The sequence below is a fragment of the Homalodisca vitripennis genome, unplaced genomic scaffold (genome assembly GCF_021130785.1).
Source record: "Homalodisca vitripennis isolate AUS2020 unplaced genomic scaffold, UT_GWSS_2.1 ScUCBcl_6935;HRSCAF=14387, whole genome shotgun sequence".
Classification (NCBI taxonomy): domain Eukaryota; kingdom Metazoa; phylum Arthropoda; class Insecta; order Hemiptera; family Cicadellidae; genus Homalodisca; species Homalodisca vitripennis.
In genome coordinates, this window is record NW_025783059.1 from 14,063 (window position 1) to 30,054 (window position 15,992).

General features: G+C 32.2%; 1 pseudogene; it reads right to left on the reverse strand.

The window, feature by feature from the left end:
* Window positions 1–316: 316 nt before the first annotated feature.
* LOC124374003 lies at window positions 317–15,637 on the reverse strand (annotated as a pseudogene).
* Between the last annotated feature and the right edge of the window lie 355 nt (window positions 15,638–15,992).

Below are 15,992 nucleotides of genomic sequence, written 5' to 3' on the forward strand. Positions count from 1 at the left end.
CGGAATCACATTCCAATATTTCTCTGTAAAAAAGGACGTTCGTTGGTTTGCTAGGGAAACTTTCCCCAGTACCTCAGGAATGCATTAAACAATAGTCCAGAAAGTTACAATTACCCCACTTCTAGTTCTAGAAACTGAGCTCAATGTAGTTTACTGATTTTTACAGTTCAACTAAAATATGTTTAACTTTTAACTAAAACATAATGGAATCAAACCAATATTGACACATAGGAATTTTATTTTCATTTGTAAACTTAAAAAGTAATATAAGTGCAAACTATTATTACATATAACTGTTTATATAAATCTAACTCACCATATTCTGTCAACCTCGATTTTAGCACCAAACTGAGTATTAACATATAAAACATCACCAATAGTCTTGTTGCTGAGTAAAGCCTTTCTTAATTCCTCATACACTGGGAAACATCTACTCCATACTGCCTCCATTAAGAATAGCTTCTTCTTTTTGGCCAACTGAAGAATCAAACACTTCAATACTCAAATTAAACATGTCAAGTTAAATGTAAAATTGGAAATAGCACAACATGAAAGCTGCATAGACAAATTATAAAAATAACATTAAAAAAATAAATTTTAATGTTTAAGTAGCTTTAATCCAGTTTTTAACGATTAAACATAAAAAAAAAACCTTCAATACTAAAAAAACAAAATATATAAATAAGTGGATAAAATTATATACTCTTAATAAGTTTTTAATCTGAGAGAATCTAAATTAAAGTACTGTTTGGCACTAATTATTTTTTTTGAAATTGAATACAGAGAAGTTTTTGTGTTTCTACACAACGCATGTTTGACAAAACCTGTGTTAATTTGCATGTCCTAGTTGACCACTCTTAGTAGTCAAGTTCTTTTTGAAATGATCAAAAGTAAACATTGCATTGCATTGTTATTGTGGCTGACACAGAAGGATAAAAGTGATGGCTCGCAAATCTGTCCTTCAAGGCTCTATTCTTTAATAAATTCTGTGATTAACATGACAATTAATACTGTGGAGAAGTCCTCTCAGAGGTTTCGGAATCTTCCACTGACTATATCTGTTCCAAATTTACTCCTAAGGTGATATATCATTTATCAACCTACAGTTTGGTTATAATTTGAGTACACAAATTGCCAAAGACTGTCAACTACAGTTTGCCCTGGACGTCCAATGTAGTGAAAAAGTATATCTAGATGGTGTTAGCAAAATGGGTACTAAGTGAGTGTGGGCTTTAAAGTTTTATTCTTCAAAAAGGGAGGAGGGTCATTCCATGTCAAGTCAACCAGGTCATGACACCCACCTCTTTAGATTTTGATGAAACTTGGCACAATTGTTGCATTTGCTATCCTATTGATAAATACCAAATTTTATTTCTCTATCTCTTATAGTTTTTTTTTTCTACAAATTTTTTAATTTTCTTAATTTTAACGCGATTTTAGGCCTCGGATTTTGCGTCTTGCAATGTAACTTGTAGCTTACAAAATTAATATCATGAAAACTATTTGAGATATCACCATGAAACTTTGCATAATATTTAATTAATATATTTAAAATAAAGAAAAAATACATTCACTAACCTATCTCAACTCCAAAAAAATAATAAAAATATTATAATCAGAATTTTTTTTTATTTGAAAACGGTTGTCGGGATTTACTAAAATTGCAATATCTCAGGTCTCAGACCTGGTAGAGTGTTCATATTTTTTTTACATACTCCTAGATACATAGGCTAACAGATAAACAAAAAATATGTATGGCTTTTTCACATGTTTGACTGATATTCAACATTATTTATGAGTAACAAAATTACAGACCAACTAAAAGAATACGCAATTTGAAACATTTGGTTTGAAAGTAAAATTAAAGTTTAATTTTAACTTTTCTTGTATTAAGTTGTTATCAGAATAAAAATACTCAATTAAACTTAGTACTCGAGTCACTTTCAATTTAAAAGTATTTACAAAACCTTTATGAAGATAAATTGTAAATTATTTACTACTGATCATGTTTGTATCAACTATGAAGTGTTTAAAATTTTATATATCCACTTATTTTATTTATAATTGTTTCTAAAATCAATTAATTATTGATAGAGCAAGGGGTCAGAACTAAGACATGACAAATATTTATAAAAGAGACATTATAAGCACTAATATTTACACAGCCTGTATGACTCATCTATCTTGTCTCAACAGGATCCTTTCATGCTGGTTCATGCTCCTAGCTCTACAGCTAACCATTGAACACTGCCTCAGTTTAGATCTTGCTATGAGTGAGTGAAGACCTATAGTGCAAACTTCTTGTGCAGTGATTGTGATTTTTTAATTTTATTAAGTGAAAAAGTGAAACATAACAGTTACAGTATATAACTATGTGATTTTCCATTAAATGTTTTTTAATAAAACTATTTAGTTTTTGAAGTAAAGATGCACCTTAATGTTGGAAATCAACAAGAGTCAATTTTCTCTGACTCAGTGATTGTGTAAAACTAAGTGAATAGGCTAGTTACAGGTTGTAACCTATTTTTCTTCTTGGACTTTAAAATGGGGTAAGCGGAAATCAAAATGACAAATCCTCAAGCTTGTAGCATTGGACTATTTAAACAATCAGACTGTTTTCAGACAACTTATACACCTTCCAAAAAATTACAATCTGTATCAGAATTAACTGAGGAAGAAAAAGAATTAATTCAACTTAGATCTGGAATCAATTTAATTGAATTTAAAAATGTTTGTTTCCCATCACAGCTACTACTTTCTCAATGTTTTTGAAAAATATCAAACAGTAATGCATAGATCCATTAAAAAAACACAAACAGCCAATAAAAAAGTCACTAAGAAGTGTATCTTTAAGTTTTTCAAAACAATTGTGTGAAAAAAATATTTTTATTAAACCTGGACAAAAGATATGCCCTTCATGTCGAAACTTCTGTGAAGAAAAAACTAAAATCACTGAAAATGAATCTGATGACGAACTAATGATTGAATTGGATTCATTTGAATCTAGAAATGTCTCCCTTTCACAAACAAATGCAGCCTTAGATGATTTGGGTTTAACTCCAATTAAACTTCATAATTTGTCATCACATAGTAAGGGATCGTATTACAAAAGAAAAGTTGAAAAAGTAACAAAAGAAGTAAAGAAAAAAATCTCCAATGCTCTAGATTATGACATTGAAATGTCAGAAGACGAAAAAGAAGATGAAAGAAATGTTATCAAAAAAAGCAGAAGATTTTGATAAGCTCGTGGGCCTTTTAAAAGAAAAATGTATTTCTGTTGGGAGATCCCAAAAAGTCCAGATTCTGACTTTGGTGCCAGAATTTTGGAGCCAGAAAAAAGTTGCTACAGAATTTCAGGTGACCGAATATATGGTAAAACAAGCAAGAAAACTTAAACGAGAGAAAGGTATACAAGCTATCACTGACCCTAAAAAAAGGTAACACACCCTCCGAAAACACAGTTAAACTTGTGACAGACTTTTACCAAAGTGATGAGAATTCAAGAGTTTTACTCGGAGCAAAAGATAGAGTGAGCATTAAAAAAAATATTTATATGCAAAAAAGACTTCTCAGTAATTTGAGAGAGCTTTACTCTTGTTTTAAATGGGAATGCCCCGACTTGAAAATAGGATTCTCGAAATTTTGCAGTTTAAGTGGTGTGTCCCTTGCTGGGTCCAGCAGGTACCCATACAGTATGTGTATGCAGCATACACCAGAATGTGAAAATTGTTACTAGAACATATTGATTCTTAGACTTCAGTTTTTATTTTATTTCACATTTATTAAATGTAAGTAAACCGCAAAATTTTATAATTTCTTAATAATATTGTACTTTTTGGAATATTAACTAAACATGTGAAAAAGCCATACATCTTTTTTTTTTCATCTGTTAGCCTATGTATCTAGGAGTATTTAAAAAAAAATATGAACACTCTACCAGGTCTGAGACCTGAGATATTGCAATTTTAGTAAATCCCAACAACGGTTTTCAAATAAAAAAAAAAATTTCTGATTATAATATTTTTATTATTTTTTTGGAGTTGAGATAGGTTAGTGAATATGTATTGTTTCTTTATTTTAAATATATTAATTAAATATATTATGCAAAGTTTCATGGTGATATCTCAAATAGTTTTTTAAGATATTAATTTTTTAAGCTACAAGGTTACATTGCAAGACGCGAAATCCGAGGCCTAAAATCGCGTTAAATTAAGAAAATTAAAAAATTTGTAGAAAAAAACTATAAGAGATAAAGTAATAAAATTTTGGTATATTTATCAATAGGATAGCAAATGCAACAATTGTGCCAAGTTTCATCAAAATCTAAAGAGGTGGGTGTCAAATTAATTATTTACTGGGTGATTTTGACATGGAATGACCCAGGAGAGGATTAAAAAAGGAGTTCAGTTTTTTTGTATTCCTTAACAACAATACTACTGAACGATTTTGTTTTATAATATTTATAATCAATGCGCTGCTTATAACACCACTTATTAAGTTGATGTTGGCAGATGTTTTTACATAAAGAACTGCTTTTAATTTTTCTTTCCCTCATCTTTCAAGACAGTCATACATACAGGCAGGTTGAGAAAACTAAACTGGTGTGGAGATGCGCAAAAGTATGAAGGAACTGGAGCATATGTAAAGTGAAACCATAAAGTTTTCAGCAATAAAACTTCATAACAACGTCCTATCTTCTTTCTATTCTTACTTATTATACCTTATGTGTGCTAGTGATGTTTTATTGCTTTTCACTAATAGCTCAACTTTAGTATTACAAGATAATAAGTGTTCTTCAGTTTAAATCAACCAACTTTGGGTAGAATAAGAGATAGCCTCAATAAGTGGACTTAAACTTGTTTAGCCCTTTAAAACACTATTGAATTTTTGAATATTTTCCTAGGGAGTTTTTAATTTAATTTTTAATGGCAATGGATTCCTATCTCCATTTTTCGCCAACATCTTTATGGATGAAATTTTGGACAAAAAGCTTTGGCGTCAGCTCAGTTCAAACCGAAGATTTTGGTGGAGGTATGTGGATGATAACTTTGTTATTTTCTCCTTCTGGAGACACCCTGACACTGAACTGAATGAGTTTTTTTTAAATCACATTAATAGAGATAGCTTTCCTTTCTCCTTCCATCCGCCCTCACAATGGAAGTGGAAGTCCAAAAAAGGAAGTTTTTTTTGGATGTGTGTGTATTAAGACATAGGGATGTTCCTTTTTTTGTTTTTTTGAAAGAAAACAGGAAAATATTTAAATTATCAATTCATACCATCATCTGTTACTTGTCGACCAGTCACCTACGACTGATCAGAGTGCCAATAGCAAATGGCGATCGTCACGGCAGAAACAAGATGGCAGCAATAAAAAGGAAGGGAGACAAGAATTGGCCCCTTTTTTATTATTGAATTCATGTTAGATGAGCTTCTTAAAACCATACTGTAACTCCACATTGGTTTATTACAAATATCTAATCTGTTTTGATATTTGTGGTTTTTTCTTTTTAGTTCATTTTTTGGAATTGGCAACCAAAGCAGCCTAAATCTCGACTGATGGTTGACTGATTGTTTGTCTGCCAATTTAATGTATGTTGCCTCTATTAAATTACCTAATTTGTCAAATTGTCTTGTTAAATGTTAGATTGTAAAAGAACTATTCCCTTTCATTAAATAAAAATATTTAAATACTTCAAAATAACAAATTTTATTTTATTTAACATTATTTTCTTTAGTAATATAAGAAAAAAAAACAAAAATCATCCAGAAAGCTTTTCCTGAAATGAAAGAAGTTCTTTCAGGGGAATCCAGTGAACTATATATGTTTCCATAATTAACGTAATTTAACCTGGTCTTGCAGTACAAAGTTAAAATATTGTTTTCTTCCCCAACATTAATAGCAATACCCACATTTCACTGCACTTGTTAATTATGTTTAAATAACTTCATTTAATTAGTTTTATTGATGCCTATGAATAGTTTAAAAAATTTAACTTATTTGAGTTTAGTGCAGTAAAAAACAAATTAGGTATATTTTTGATAATAAATGTATACACACAAAACCTCAATGAGCTGTTGGGTTTCCTTGGCATTCATACAGAGTGGTTTTTCAACACAAGACAGACTTCCCATGCTCTAGGCTAAGCTTGGCTACCTCATAATGTATGGGATGTAGTACACCGATATACACACCACCTCTACAGTAGACAGAAATATAATATTAGACATTTTACAAATTTTTAGACAGTTTTCAAACTTTTAATATTACACTCCACAGCTTCTAATGATCCAATCACTAATAAATACACTAATATTTCATGAAAAGTGGTGTATACTTTAAACAGATAAACAATGCTCTTTATTTGTAAAATGATTTGTATTAATAATTATCTACAAAAACTACCAAAAAATTATGTTATGTGCAATCTAAACTCGGTTTGAAGTAAACTTCCTTAACAACTACAACTGCAACATAACTAACTATTACCTACAATAGCAAATAAATGTGAGGTTTGAATTGAAAGATTTATTTCACAAAGCCAAGTTTTAACACTGGAAATTGTTCAAGTTACATGTTAGGAACAGTTGACTTTCTGTTTCATTCCTTGAAGCACTTATATAAACTTTTAACACAGTTTTGGATTTCAGTGATTAGGTAAGTTAACTAATCTATCTTAGAAAATGTTTCTAAAAATATAAGATGGTCAGGATTTCACTCTGAAAGACCTCCCTTTTAAAGCCGTTTGACAAGAGCTATGCTAGTTGAATTTTTTCGCTGAACTGTTCTTATAAACTATGTACCAAATTCCAGTTCTAATTGTTCAAAAATTGTTTTAAAACGTTTTACTATAAAATTTAAAGATCGACATAAAAAACCCTTGGTTCTATGTGTATATATATATATATATAGTATATATATATATATATATATATTCTTGAATCGGGAGAGAAGCAAAAATCAGCTAACAATTTATTGGAACAAGGAATACAAAAACCGGAGTAAATTAAAATGACCTTAAAATATACACTTTTTAACATATTTTCTTGATCGTTGGGCAACAAGGCAAAACTTAACATTGGCGTCGAAAAATATAATTCACTCGAACCAGAAACTGCTTATACAGGTTTTAACACACGAAATTGTGTATGAAGCCGTAGGTAACTGCTAGTATTTATTAATAAATATGTCATCATTTTTCCCATTTTTTAAAGACAAGAAAATGCAAAAAAAACACATATCTGTTAAATAACCACTTCCCATAAAATCCATTAAAATAACAAGAACATAACATCAAAGTTTCATCACATAAGCAAGAATAGTTTTTTTATTTTAAATTTCTTTAATTACAACATAATGGCATTTATTTAACTTAAGAAAAGCTAATGATATGATATGCCTAGTAAGTATAAGAGAAAAAAGAGAGATTTTTTATAGGGTGATCAGTTGATTAGGCAATGGTAATAATGAGGTCATCTAAGTCAAGACGAGTCAGTTCTGATAGTGGCTTTATTCTTCTCGACTGTTCCTTTTTGGCTCTTGATACAAGGTAATAAATTATAAATTAGTAAAAAAAATGTTTACATGGAGTCTAAATGTTCATATTGTAAAAAAGAATATTACTGTTTATATTTTAATATCCTGAAGGCAACCATTTAACCAAATATACAGCAATGATAATCCTGGTTATTTGAAGGTAGAATTACATCTTATTAAAAATCAACTTTATACACTGCAAAGAGGATCTATGAGGACGCCAAAATAGAAACATTAATAATTACAATTTGATTCACACATTTAATAATTGTTAAAGTTAGAAATAGACTCCTCTATTTTAAAGAAATAACTGTGAATTTAAATATCTAATTATATCGAGCTTTGTCATTATAAAAATATTTTTAAATGCAAGTGTTATTTTGATTTTTGAATCAAAATAAACAAAAATAATTGTAACCAACTAATAGATTATTTTAAAAAAATTCTAATTACAACTGACTAAACAGTCCCTTATCATTTTTCACTGTGTCCATCATTAATCAGTTACTTCTACTGGCATCTCCTGTATTTTACTGTTTAAGTAAAAGATGTACTGTGTTTTGTTTTTTTTTTTTTCCTTTAAATGTGCAGCATACTTCAATATTTCCGCTCAAAAAAAGAAAAACATTTTGTTATATTTATTGCAATTAACAACCTATATTAATTTTGTTATAAAATTCAACCTTATTTGTTTATGCTCCAAATCATGTTCATAAAATTCTAACATACAATGAATATATTTAATAAATGACGAAATCTTATATCTAAATAAAGTGCTCCGGGTACCAGATTAAAACTGAGTAAATTTATTAATATGCACTAAAATAAAGGTAATGAGAATTTTTATTTTCTAATTAACCAATTTCCGGATTGCACAGCAATTCTTCATAAGATCCATAAGAAAGGGGAATATTGTACTTCTTGGCGAATTCTTCTGCTGACAACTTGCTTCTAGCAGCCCACTCCCAAGACAGTGGTGTTCCTTTTCTGGAAGAATTTTGATTGCAGCCACAAAAATCACTGCTGATTTTTCCAGCCGAAATAATACCCCAACGTGTAAGCCATCTAAGAAAAAGGTTCTGTAGAAATCAAGAACTTTGAGGTTATTATCTGGAGGCCACTATTTTGGAAGGCTTTTTTTTACAAGGGATGTTAAAAACAACTACATTACTATATAGAACAGACTTTATTTGACTTACTGTTTGAAATTACCTACGTATACAGCCTGGTAAAAAATAGTAGATGAGGACAGAGTGGGCTCCTTACTAAAAATCACTTCCTTTTGGGAGGCAGAAAACACAAACCCGATCATCATAATGACATGAAATTTTTTCACAGTAATTCAAATAAAGTCTGTTCTTTCCTAATAATGTATTTTTTAGGTTTCTGGTAAGAAAACAAAACTCTTCCAAACATAAATGGCCTCCGAATAATACCAAAGTACTGAAATTTCTTCCATACTCATAATATATATTACATGAAATACAATGAAGAGATTTTGAAATGTTTAATATAGTAGATTTGAAAGTTAATTAAATTAACTTGATGAAACAACGCTAACCATTGTTTTTTTTATAAAAGAATCAACTTCTAATTTACAATTCAGGGAATTTTACCATGAAAAAATGTAATATTTAAGATAAATACGGTATAAGCATTTTGTATGCAAGTATACTTTTGGATACAAATTGTTACACATTTCATCCAACAGTTTAAACATTTTTCTTTAAATAAATGCATCTTCAAAGTTCTTTTTAGTAATGGTTACCTGATACCAAACTACAAATAACATACAAATAAAAATTTTATGTTAAACAAACAGAATAAAAAGTTTACTACAATTCACTAAAATAGTGTACTTTTTACATTTTTAATATTAAAAACTTTAGGTTTTCAGTATGAAAATTTAAGAAACTTGAACAAGAATAAACATTTCATTGTGGTTGTATTATTGTGTTGCCTTAGCTTTTATAAATGGACAAAAGCCAATCAAGCATCCTGAAAGGTGGGTTTTGCTCTCGGGTAAGGTGTTTGGCCTTTTGGATACGGTAGATTGGAGCATGTGTATGACAGTCAGTAGGTCAGTTGGGTTTTCAAGTTGTTTTCCTAAAGACTAGTACATTTGCTGAGAAGGATGGCTTTAAGATACCGGTATGACAAGTTACAATATGAATTTGATAGGTTTATGGTACGTTAGGTGAATACACATGCGGGTTAGTTTGTTATTGCTTCAGTTTTTGTTATTTTTGACTGAAAAACACGAAAATAAAATTTGGTTGGTATTATGTGTACCTAGCAAAAGAATTGTGATGATATGTCCTTTATACACAACAATGAATACTCTGGAACTTTCTAAAAACAAATTCAACTTTCTGTTTTTCAATTTACTTGAACAAAGTAAGAGTTTTCATTTTTATCTACATGCTTGAGTCCAAACATAGGCTACATGTGTAGCCTTACGGACTACATTTTTAGAAAGCACTTCCATGTTGGATCTTTTTCTAAGACTTCTAATCCATTTGAATCCTCTAATGCTGATCTCATTTTGATTAATTACACTTACTCATATTTACATTTGATACTTTTCTGTCAAATATTTATCATTACTGTTTCTTTCTTTATTGGTCAGAAGCTGCACATCACGTGGACATTAACTATTGGTTTTATAATAGTTAATCCTATTTTGACCAAAATTGTTCTAAAATGTGTTTAAATGCGTTCTAGAAAACAAAGCAGACATGTTTTAAAATTAAAGGAGGGTCTTGACACCCTCCCTCTCCCCCCCTCAAAGAGAAGCCTTATGGGAGTAGTCAACACAAATTTGAATGACCTCTTCCGTGCTTATATATATTAGTTTATTTTGGTTATAGTGGAACTAGGCTAGTAACAAGTACTTGTAACTCCACATCCCTTGTTATTTTATTTGCCAGGTTTTTCTGACACCTCCAGAGCAAATTATGAGGAAGAAATACTTTTTGTCAGTTTTCTAGAAAGTAGATCAACATGTTCTATAACAAATGTTGTCAAAATTGGAAAACATTTATAAAAGAGGAGTCATGATACTTCTCAAAGCGGAGCTATCGGGGTAAAATTTACATTGTTATATTTTGGGTATTGGATTACAACTGCAATAAAAATAATGAGATTGTAGGAAATGGATACCTAACACTCCCTGAACCCAAGAGATCATTAGTCCTGATGTTTATAATTCACTTATTTGTTCACAAAATTATTGTAGAAATTAATCATTTCTCGGTATTTTGGGATTATACCGACCACACCAGTATGAAGAACAAAAAAATATTAATTTATAGAAACAAACATGATAAAACGAAAAAAACAACTCTTTAATTACAAAATTACAAACTTACAAGCATTTCCAGGTATTGTGATCGGTATTGTTGTCGCTGTTATCTTATCTTTCTCGGGAATCCCGATTACGGCAGGCCGCGCGGCAATCACATGATTTGCACGGTACATAATTGCCTTTCCATTACAATTCAATTTATATTTCTGATCAGACCCACTAGAATTTGATATTTTACTCATAGGTACTATCTCGAGGGATGTTTTTCTTTCGTTGACATCACCGCGGGGCAGCACACCGTTGATTTGGGTGGCGGAGTGTGATCAAGAATAAAAACAAGTTTTTGAGTGTTTTTTCAATAAAGAGTTTAGTTTTAGTTTCGTAATGTTTGTTTTTTTATTGAATTTTTGTGTTTGGAGAAATGTAGAGGTAAAACACGGAAACACTGAAGTACAACAACAAAGCGACGCACTACCAGATGAACGGGCGGCGAGACTCTGCAATCACGTTATCTACTAGACCGCTCGACTTCGACTTTGACCTCTGTCTGAGGATGGGGAGGGGTTTGCGATAAGACAATTCCTGGTTTGGTAATTCTAAGCAATATATGGGTCAACCTCGATTTTTCTCATATTACAATATAATGTTCCAATAGTCAATTAGAAAAGGAAATGACTAGAATTTCTTGCCGGAAAGCAGTTTATAGGGAGCAGGCAACTCATATTACAATATAATGTTCCAATAGTCAATTAGAAAAGGAAATGACTAGAATTTCTTGCTGGAAAGCAGTTATAGGGAGCAGGCAACCGCGAGAATTACCTATTAGTGATCAGGGGCACTGACGTGATCTGGGCTTCAAATTTGGAACTACTCGAGTTAATTTTTTTTTTCTAAAAGAGCAAGCAGCGCGAAGCGCTGCGCAGCGGGCAAGCATCGTGCGTGATCTTGTCCATCCATTACTGAATTGATTCAGGCCAAAGGAATGACACAGATTCCTTTTACCAGATTTTTACGGGGATTTTTGTATTGGGCGGATTTATATTGGTTTACTTTTGCTTTCCAGCATATAATTATGTGTTTAAAATTGTTTTACATACATTACCTACATTATATTGTAATATGTAATAACAATTTATCAGAAATTTTTAATAAAAAAAAGTGATCACGCACGATGCCTGCCCGCTGCGCAGCGCTTCGCGCTGCTTGCTCTTTTTAGAGAAAAAAATTAACTCGAGTAGTTCCAAATTTGAAGCCCAGATCACGTCAGTGCCCCTGATCACTAATAGGTAACTCTAAGCAACGTCTGGCGGTTGCCTGCCCCCTATAACTGCTTTCCGGCAAGAAATTCTAGTCATTTCCTTTTCTAATTGAACTATTGCAACATTGTATTGTAATATGAGAAAAAATTTCGAGGTTGACCCATATATTGCTTAGAATTACCCCTGGTTTATATCGACGAAATATTGTACTACGCTAATCTAGTAATCAGTAGAAGCAAAATGTCAAATAACGATTCATGTCTGGGTGTGGTCGGTATAATCCCCAAAGTTACCCATTTCTCAAATGTAGATACAGCAACTAGATGGAAATTTGTAGACTACAGGTGTACAAAATAAAATCATATTCTTAACTGTATTTTTCCAATTATTTTTAGCCTAATGTTGTTTAACCTTGTGTCAAATATTATTTGCGTTAGTAATATTATTTTACAAATTGTGCATCTCAAAACAACAAAAAACTTAATACAGTCATGACACCACCACTTCAGTTAAGAAATTCAAGACTAGGCCTAACCTATATCTTTATATCTGAACAATCCAGGTAATTACAATACTTATATGTAAAAGCCTCTAAAACAATAAGTTAAGTTGGAATAAACACCCAACATTAGGATGATGAAAAACAATATATTTAATGTACTATTGACATATACACATAACCTTAAAATAGTAGATAAAATAATAAATCAACTAAACTTAGTTTTAACCTTTCAAAATTTGTACTTTCAAACCGCCCTTGTATTCCTAGAAATGTTTCAATATAATCACAGATGCATCACTGAAAGCCAATATAAAATATTGATCTAGGTATAACCCTATGATAACACAACAAAGGAGGTTACAGGAAGTACTTGGGTTAATCAAGTGAAGTATGCCCACAAGATAATGTTTTTGTCTGCAAAGCTACTTGAGCTGTAGTATTATTTTAACACTGTTCTAACATAGAGATAAGAGCAGTGATAAGGGGAAGTGCTGAGTTAACAGAATTAACTCCCTGGCTACTTCTCCATCCGTCAATTATAGTCCAACTCCTCCTAAATTGTAGTCTTCATTTTGTTATCCTTTTTTTATAGGAAAAATTAAATTTATAGAAACTTCAGAGCAATCTGCATAACTGGTTATTGATGAACAATAAAGTACAATAGAATCAAACAAGTTACATTTGGTTCAAAACTTGCAAGAAAAGTGGATTAAAATTGAACATGTAACTATGATTGAATTTTGGAAATTTGGTAATTTATTAATATTTAATTTGAAACTGTTTTATTGTGAATTTTATATTGTAAATTAATTGAACTTTAATAATTGTTTGAGAGAGTTGTAATTTTAATTGAAAGTTGTATAAGATTTGAAAGTTAAGGGACAACTAGTGGAAAGAGAAGTTTTATTTTTTAATTTTTGAATTTTGATTGAACTTAGAAGTGAACATTTTAATTTTAATTATTTTCCAAGTGGTATTTGATTTTTATTTAAAAACATTATTATTTTATTTCAGAAAAGAGCTCTGATTTTAGTTTGATATATTTAACTGAAATTTTTATTTCTTTGCCAAAGGACTTTTTAATATTACTAAACGGTTTGTCAATTCTTTTGTGGAAAATAGAGAGTGATGACATTCTGAAGCATTGAACTGTTTAATTTGCCATTTTAAATAAATCCATTATTTTTATTTAGAACTGTGATTTTTATTTTAGACAAACCAGATAATATTAATTTAATAGTTAAAAATTTAGTAATAAATTTTACTGAATATTCACTTGGAGCTTACTAATCAAAAAAAATATTTTATATCGTCTTGGATGTCTGATTGATAATTTTATTCACAATATTCTGGAATATTAATACCTATAATCCAAGTCGTTATATAAATATCTCATCAGACAAAGGAAAATACATTAAATGTAATATTATGCACTTGTATTTTCTACCTATCATGAGGAGGAAAAGTATGGTAATCATAAACACAATAAACCAGAACACAATATAAACTTGTAAACATATTTGATCTAATTTGTGTACCTATACTGGTTGAGCTTGGAATCGGATTACGGTCGTTCTCATTTTTATATTTCTTATAAATACAGAGTCTAAAAAGTAGGCCTAAGAACTCAGTGTTTATGTAATATTTTATCAATATTACATAAACAATATTGATATTGATAGCTGTTAACAAGGACTCTCCACTCTTCTGAGATCTTGCAGCCTGACCTGCCCGGTTGAGACTCTGTGTGTGCTTGTCAGAATTAACCCCTTGTTGAAGATTCTGATCTGTGCTGTTTACATACCTCCACGGTCTCCAACTCCAACTTGCCACAACTTCGATGCGGTTTTTGGATTAACGGTGATTTCAATTTGCCTGGCTTCAACCTACCCGTTGCTTCTCCTCCTGTGAGAGTTCTTCTGGACCTTGCTTCTCAATTGGATTTATCACAGATCAGTGAATGTCCTCAATGTTCGGGGAGTCCAATTGGATTTGATATTTGGCCCGTCTGACATTTTTACTGTCTCTTTGGAAGGACAATCCGCTTCTTGCATCTGAACCCTGTCACCCTGCCCTTGGCGTTACCAGTGTTGCTTCCTGCCCAATGAATTCTCGTGCGGACCACCCCACATATATTCGGAAGTACTGGGAGGTGTAACTTAGAAGCGGTAAGATGTGATCTCCAGCGTGGAATAGCTCGACTTGATTATAATTGCAATGATGTTAATCTGCTTGTTCTCCGGCTTCTGCAAACAACTTGGGGATTGCATTAGATCCCACTCTCCCTGGAAGCGTGTTGGTCCCTCTGTATTTCCTAGGTGGTTCTCTAAAGAATTGAAGGAGCTTGTCATGGTTTAAGAAGATACTTCACAAGAGGTTCAAACGATACTCACGATGAGATGGACTATCGTTTCGTTCTGCAGGATCCCGAGAGTGTTGCCGGACCCTCTCCAGGGAATGCCGTGCTAGCTACGTGGGTTACGTCAACTCTACTATCTCCTCGAAACGTCCAAGGTGTTCTGGAGCTTCGTGAATGACCTCAATCGCACACCTACCACTCCTTCTTCACTTGGACTTGGCAACGTTGAAGTATCTACTCCTTTTGAGATGTGCGAGCTCTTCGCTACCTACTTTTCCTCTGTATACACACCTGCATCTTCCGGAGCTCTGCCTGTTCCGCCCTTCAATACCTCCTTTTGTCTTCTCTGATTGCTCTGTCTCGCTCGATGCCGTTCGCGGAAAAACTCGTTGCTCTTGTCTCTCCTTAGGGATGTTGGTCCTGATGAGGTTACTCCGGGAGTCCTCAAGTTTTGTCACTCCCGAACTGGCCCCTCCGCTCTGCTTTTCTGTTCAACCTCAGCTTGTCCACTGGAATTTTCCCTGATGCCTCTCAAGGATGGATTCGTGATCCCCAATAATGAAGTCTGGCGATTGCAGTGACGCTACTAACTACAGAACCGATTGTGATGCAATCTGTCCTGAGTAAGGTGTTTGAGAGCCTCATTCTGGACATGCTGCAGCCTCTCTTCAAGCATGTTATCATTGATGAGCAGCACGGTTTTCCTCGCAGGAAGGTCAACGGTAAACAAAACCTCCTTTCACTCCAGTGTTATGTGATGGACGCTCTTAGCCGCAGAAAATCAAGTAGATGCAGTTTACATAGACTTTAGTAAGGCTTTTGACAAAATAAGTTCACCGGCACCTTCTTGCTAAGTTGGAGGGATACGGGGTCGTCGGGGTAATGCTGCGATGGTTCAAGAGCTACCTCTCTGATCGTAGATTGTTCGTCCGGTTTGCCAATCACATATCTTGTTTCCTTTGTTGCAAGCTCTGGAGTGCCCCATGGTTCCCATCTGGGTCCTCTTCTCTTTTCGATATTCATAAACGACA